The 7,162-nt window shown below is 39.8% G+C and overlaps 1 protein-coding gene across 13 annotated transcripts in view; it reads right to left on the bottom strand.

Moving 5' to 3' along the window:
- The window catches only part of PEX5L (peroxisomal biogenesis factor 5 like), a 289,451-nt gene that overhangs the window by 100,617 nt on the left and 181,672 nt on the right, over nucleotides 1–7,162 (bottom strand). The gene's annotated exons all lie outside the window — the stretch shown is intronic.

Raw genomic sequence — 7,162 nt, 5'->3', positions numbered from 1 at the left:
CTTTCCCTCCATGCTGACAGTGATAAGAGGTGTTTTTGATGTGTGGTTGCAGGTGTGCTGCCTGCCCACATGACCTCCTCTCTCCTCTGTTGACACAGCACAGGTCGCTCTAGGGATCTCCATTCCTGAGCCCCTGGGGCTCCTTCCCTGCTTCTCACTTCTGTGCCTCCTAGTGCATCTTTCCCAGGGACGTGTTGTAGTTGACAGCGTGTTTAGGCTGCTGGCTAGGAAGAAAATCCAGGAGGACGTATGGAGGAAGCTCCTTCAGGGAAGAGGCATTTTTTTTTAAAGCCCCAAATAGAAGTATTTGGCTCTTTGTCCTAAAATTACAATATGCTGAGCCGAGATGAAATTGCAGTAATAAAATGTAAGATATGCAGGCAAAAAGCTTCACCCACATAAGGCCTCACAAGATCTAACCGTTCAACCTGGGCTTGAGCAATGTTAGTCTTCGCACATAAACAGGTTCCCAGGTCACATAAAATATGCAATAAATGTGCATGTGGTGTTAGCTGTCTTTAGTAGAAGAGATGGAATTTTAGGGCATTTTAGCTCAACGTTAGTTGAATCACATGTTGTCAGGTATTACATAGTGTAAGTATAGCCTAGTTCATACCATGCAGAGTATAAAACATGCCCAATGTTACTCCATGGCAAGATCGGTTGGTGTTACCTGCATTGTAATAAATGTGTCTCACTGACTGACACTGAGACTGAGACAGCCACAGAGGACACTTCAGTACAGTCCCTGGTAGAAATCCATATGTCACAGACAGAATTGACTGTTTACATCAGCTATGAAAATGTAAATACTAAATTACATTAGAAGGTGATATGGCACTTTATAAGCAACAATAGATAGAAGTGTTTCTCACATTAGGTGATTAACAACTAGCCATCCATCCATTAATTCAACAAATATTAAATACTAGGTACTAGGCAATGTTTGAGATCTTGGGGTACAGTGTTAAGTAAGAGAGAAGTTTCCTTTCCTCACAGAGGTTACATTTTAAAGTGGACAGAGAACAGACAAATAAAAACAAATAAGGAAAGACGAAGTGATAAATATAAGGATGAAAAACAAAACTCTAGGTGCTGTGATAGCAACTGGTGGTCAGGTTCAGCTTTTCTGAGGTGTTGACACTCAAGCTAAAATTTAAGTGACAAGAAGGACCCTGCCACATGAAGATCTGGGGGAAGAATGTTCCCTGCAGAGGAAAGACAGAGTAGGGCAGAACTAGAACATTTCACAATTTGTATGGAAACACAAAAGACCCTGAACAGCCAAAGCAATCTTTGTTTGTTTTTTTTTTTTGCGGTACACGGGCCTCTCACTGTTGTGGCCTCTCCCGTTGCGGAGCACAGGCTCTGGACGTGCAGGCTCAGCGGCCATAGCTCACGGGCCCAGCCGCTCCGCGGCATGTGGGATCTTCCCGGACCAGGGCACAAACCCGTGTCCCCTGCATCGGCAGGCGGACTCTCAACCACTGTGCCACCAGGGAAGCCCAGCCAAAGCAATCTTGAGAAAGAAAAACGGAGCTGAAGGAATCAGGCTCCCTAACTTCAGACTATACTACAAAGCTACATAATCAGGCAGTATGGTACTGGCACAAAAACAGAAATATAGATCAATGGAACAGGACAGAAAGCCCAGAGATAAACCCATGCACATATGGTCACCTTATCTTTGATAAAGGAGGCACGAATATACAGTGGAGAAAGGACAGCCTCTTCAATAAGTGGTGCTGGAAAAACTGGACAGCTACATGTAAAAGAATGAAATTAGAACACTTCCTAACACCATACACAAAGATAAACTCAAAACGGATTAAAGACCTAAATGTAAGGCCAGACACTATTAAACTCTTAGAGGAAAACATAGGCAGAACACTCCATGACATAAATCACAGCAAAATCCTTTTTGACCCACCTCCTAGAGAAAGGGAAATAAAAACAAAAATAAACAAGTGGGACCTAATGAAACTTCAAAGCTTTTGCACAGCAAAGGAAACCATAAACAAGACCAAAAGACAACCCTCAGAATGGGAGAAAATATTTGCAAATGAAGTGACAAAGGATTAATCTCCAAAATTTACAAGCAGCTCATGCAGCTTAATATCAAAAAAACAAACAACCCAATCCAAAAATGGGCAGAAGACCTAAATAGACATTTCTCCAAAGAAGATATACAGACTGCCAACAAACACATGAAAGAATGCTCAACATCATTAATCATTAGAGAAATGAAAATCAAAACTACAATGAGATATCATCTCACACCAGTCAGAATGGCCATCATCAAAAAATCTACAAACAATAAATGCTGGAGAGGGTGTGGAGAAAAAGGAACCCTCTTGCACTGTTGGTGGGAATGTAAATTGATACAGCCACTATGGAGAACAGTATGGAGGTTCCTTAGAAAAGTAAAAATAGAACTACCATATGACCCAGCAATCCCACTCCTGGGCATATACCCTGAGAAAGCCACAATTCAAAAAGAGTCATGTACCACAATGTTCATTGCAGCTCTACTTACAATAGCAAGGACATGGAAGCAACCTAAGTGTCCATCGACAGATGAATGGGTAAGGAAGATGTGGCACACACATACAATGGAATATTACTCAGCCATAAGAAGAAACGAAATTGAGTCATTTGTAGTGAGGTGGATGGACATAGAGTCTGTCATACAGAGTGAAGTAAGTCAGAAAGAGAAAAACAAATACCATATGCTAACACATATATATGGAATCTAAAAAAAGAAAAAAAATGGTCATGAAGAACTTAGGGGCAAGACGGGAATAAAGACACAGACCTACTAGAGAATGGACTTCCAGATATGGGGAGGGGGAAGGGTAAGCTGGGACAAAGTGAGAGAGTGGCATGGACATATATATACTACCAAACGTAAAATAGATAGCTAGTGGGAAGCAGCCACATAGCACAGGGAGATCAGCTTGGTGCTTTGTGACCACCTAGGGGGTGGAATAGGGAGGGTGGGAGGGAGGGAGGCACAAGAAGGAAGAGATATGGGGATATATGTATAACTGATTCACTTTGTTGTAAAGCAGAAACTAACACACCATTGTAAAGCAATTATACTCCGATAAAGATGTTAAAAAAAAATCAGTCCCTATGTTCACCTCTGTTTAAACATCTGTCAAATAAAATAATAACTGTTTAAAAAAAAAAAAAAGAGTGGGGACAGCAGGCAATGAGGCTGTTGTGCAAGAGGAATAGAGAGCACAGCAGTGCCCCTGGAGCTTGTGAGGGGATTAGGCGCAGAAGGAGGACCAGGTGCCAAGTCATGAGGCAGGATGATGACCAAAAAATATGACGGTTTAAGAATGGAATAGAATGTGAAATAGAAGGAATACTGGCATCAGGGATATAAAAATGGGGACTTTGGAAAAATTCAACTTGCTCCAGGCATGGTTTTCATCTGGGTCTTACTAGTGTTTGGAACAGTCTCCGATGAAGCCAGTCTGTGGTGCCATTCTTTATTGGTCTTGAAATGAAGAGTGTGGCACTTTTAGTTCTCTTAAGAATCTTAGACTCTAATATAGTGTCTATAGTTTACCACTTCTTCCTTGATTACCAACGTAATACATGTTTATGATAGAACATTTGGAAAATATAGATAGCTAATGGAAGAAATCACTCCAAATCCAGCCACCCAAGGATAACTACTGTTAAGGTTAGGGCACAGACTCTCTTTATGCTTATACAGTGCAGTGATTCAGAATATGGGCTCTGGAGTCTGGGTGAAAATCATGACTTTGTAACTTGCTAAATGAGAGTTGTTCATTTTCAGTCTGTCTTAATTGCTTATAAAATGCCACGTAACTGTCTGCAATATCTTTAAGCCTCAGTTTTCTCATCTGCAGAATGAAAATAGTAATATTATCTTCCTCATAAGACTGCTGTGAGGATTAAATGAGAATCCATGCAAAGCTCCCGAGGTAGTGCCTGGCACACAGTATGTATTCTAACATGTTAGGTATTAAGCTACTATCATTTTACGAAGGTGGGATCATATTGTAAAACTGTCAGTAAATAAATTATTCTAACATGTTAGGTATTAAGCTACTATCATTTTACGAAGGTGGGATCATATTGTAAAACTGTCAGTAAATAAATTATTCTAACATGTTAGGTATTAAGCTACTATCATTTTACGAAGGTGGGATCATATTGTAAAACTGTCAGTAAATAAATTATTCTAACATGTTAGGTATTAAGCTACTATCATTTTACGAAGTTGGGATCATACTGTAAAACTCAGTATATAAGTTATTCCAATTATCACTAGACATTTTTAGATGATGTTAAATATTTTTCTATGATGTAGTTTTTAATGGTTACATAGCATTTTATTGTAGAGATAATAACAGTTAATTCTCTGTAACGGGACACTTGAGCTGTTCCCAAATTTTCACTATTTAAAAAAATTCTACAGATAAAATGTTGCAAACTTTCATGATTATTTCTCTAGCATAAATTCTAAGAAGTGGCTGGGTCAAGGGGCATGTATATTTCCAAGACTGGGATCCGTTTTATTATGTCTTCTACTATGGATTTAGATTAAACCTTGGATAAGAGTAATGCTGGGAAGTAAGTTCACGTGTGTGTGCAGTTTTGAAGGTCTGATTTACCATCAGCTTAATGAAACACAACCCGCGCCCCCATGCCTCGGGCCTATTTTCTCCACACCTGTTCACACCTTCCCGTATCATCCTCCCTCATTCCTTAAGGAAGCTTCTCAGTTCCAGGCTTCCAGCTGAGCAAATGTGCTTACAATTTTCTGCTTTGCTGGGAATTCTGTACTTACCATTCACTTCACTTGAAGATACAAACGTATAGCATTCTTAGTATATTAGACATCCAAGCTCCTCATCTTATAATGAAGAAACTAAAGTAGAAGGGAGCAAATGTCTTGTCTGAGTTGGTCATCTGGTCCATGCCATTGTTAGACAACTACTCGAAGCTAGCTCATTCCTTTATCTCTTGTACCTAGCTCAGCAGCCAGCACAAATGTTTGCTGAATGACTACTTCAAGTAACTTACAGCATTTTAGGATTTTGCAGCTGGAAAGGACCATAGAAGTGTGGAAAAATGAGACTTATATTGGTTAATGAGATGTTTGTTGTTATTTAGTTATTAGCAACAAGTTGGAATAACAACTCTGGTCTCTCAATTCCAAAGAGACAAGGAGAAGCCAGGAGAAAACAAGGCTTCCTGGGGTGAATGGGCATCGTGTAGAGAAGGGATTCACCTAATTTTGCCTTGCTCCAGAGAGGGCAAAGCCAGGGGTAAGAAAACTGGTAGTTGCTTGTAGGTCAATTTCAGCCTAATTCAGGGAAGAGCTTCTTTAATTGTTAGGACTGTCCAAAACTGAAACAGGTTTTCTTGAAAAGAAGTGAGTTGCCCTTAATTGAAAATGTTCAAGTAGAAACAGGGTATGTTTGAATAAATAATTTGTCAAGTATGTTTGAAAAGAAAAAAATTGTTTTGTATGCCTGGTTGGGATAGATGACTTCTAAGGTCTCTACCAAAACTAAGATTAAGTGACTTTATGAATAGATAGATACACAGATGTACGATTTTTTCCTTGTTGCTAAGTTACTTTGTAACTAAGTCTTGAGTTTGAACTCACTGTCTCATTATAAATGGGACCAGAGAAACTAACATACCACTGTAAAGCAATTATACTCCAATAAAGATGTTAAACAATAATAAAAATAAAAATAAATGGGACCAGATAAATTATAAAGTCTTTACTGCCCCAAGATTCTATGGTTCTAAATCATCTTCTTTTTAATGCTAACTCAGTGTCTTATACACAGTAGGAGCTCAAAAGAAACTTAAATTAGCTCTTAAGTCTGGAAAAACCTACATTTAAGATAAACTGAGCTACAGGCCCCATGCAGTTGAACTTAATTGAACTCAGCTGGTCTCAATCAAATCTATCAGTTGATCACGTTCAAGAGCACTAAATATGCCTTAAATTTTATTTTAATTAAAAAGGTTAAAATTAAAAGAAGAAATTTGGGTGGATTGTATTGTGATGAGATAAAAGTGTTCTCTTATTAGGTTTCTGAATGATGATAGGAAATTTGGCTGGAATTACTTCCTAGAATATAAAGAATCTTTTTAATATTAAATTGTAAGTATGATTTAATTGCACTTCAAGTATGGAGTTACTGAAAGACTGCCCGTAGTATAATAATTTCATCCAAATTCTAGAGGTAAGATGGCCACATAAATGAACCATATTACAGGAATAGTTTCAAGTTTCAAGATTTCACATCAGTAATAGAAATAGAGGTCCCGGCAAGTTCATACTTGGGTTGGGTGAAAAGCTCAACGCTCAAATAGTCTTCTAGCAAAGCTTTGGTGAGAATCATAGATGGCACCTGTGATGCACTCTTTGCGCTTTTACCAAGGAAACGCATAAAAAACAGCAAAGGATGCTTTTTTTTGGCTTCCCTTTTCCCTTTCTTTCCTCCTTCTCTCTCCCTCTATCTCTCTTTAGAAGGCTAAATAAGGAAAGTAATGTTCAAATTAAATGCTTCACTTGATTTATCAACATTGTCATTGTTCTGGACACCCTTAACAGTAAAAAAAATTATGGCTCAAGTCAAGATGGGCTATCCATTGATTAGAATATCTCAGCCCTGCCTTTTTCCCCCACCCAGTTAGGAAAATGTATACTATTTCAGGGGTAGTAAAACCGTCTATGTTTCAGACATTGTGCTAGATGCCAGAGTGATAAAAACATCAGGCATGAACCCTGGCTTCACAGAAGCATAGCAAATGCACAGCATAGGTTCATCATGGGATACACGCAAGGCTCAGAGTTCTCTGACCCAAGACACCAGAAGTCACTACTAATCTACCACAGGATTGGCATAAGAGGTGACATCTATTAGTCACCCCGGGTGGGAAGTCAGAAGTTCTCTGGTGGGCTGCCCTGGTGGCGCGGTGGTTGAGAGTCCGCCTGCCGATGCAGGGGACACGGGTTCGTGCCCCAGTCCGGGAAGATCCCACATGCCGCGGAGCGGCTGGGCCCGTGAGCCGTGGCCGCTGAGCCTGCGCGTCTGGAGCCTGTGCTCCACAACGGGAGAGGCCACAACAGTGAGAGGCCCGCGTACAGCAAAAA

This window comes from Lipotes vexillifer, unplaced genomic scaffold (genome assembly GCF_000442215.2).
Source record: "Lipotes vexillifer unplaced genomic scaffold, Lipotes_vexillifer_v1.1 scaffold258, whole genome shotgun sequence".
Lineage (NCBI taxonomy): Eukaryota > Metazoa > Chordata > Mammalia > Artiodactyla > Lipotidae > Lipotes > Lipotes vexillifer.
Note: the sequence above shows the minus strand (reverse complement) of the source record. Positions and strands in the feature narration are given on the sequence as shown.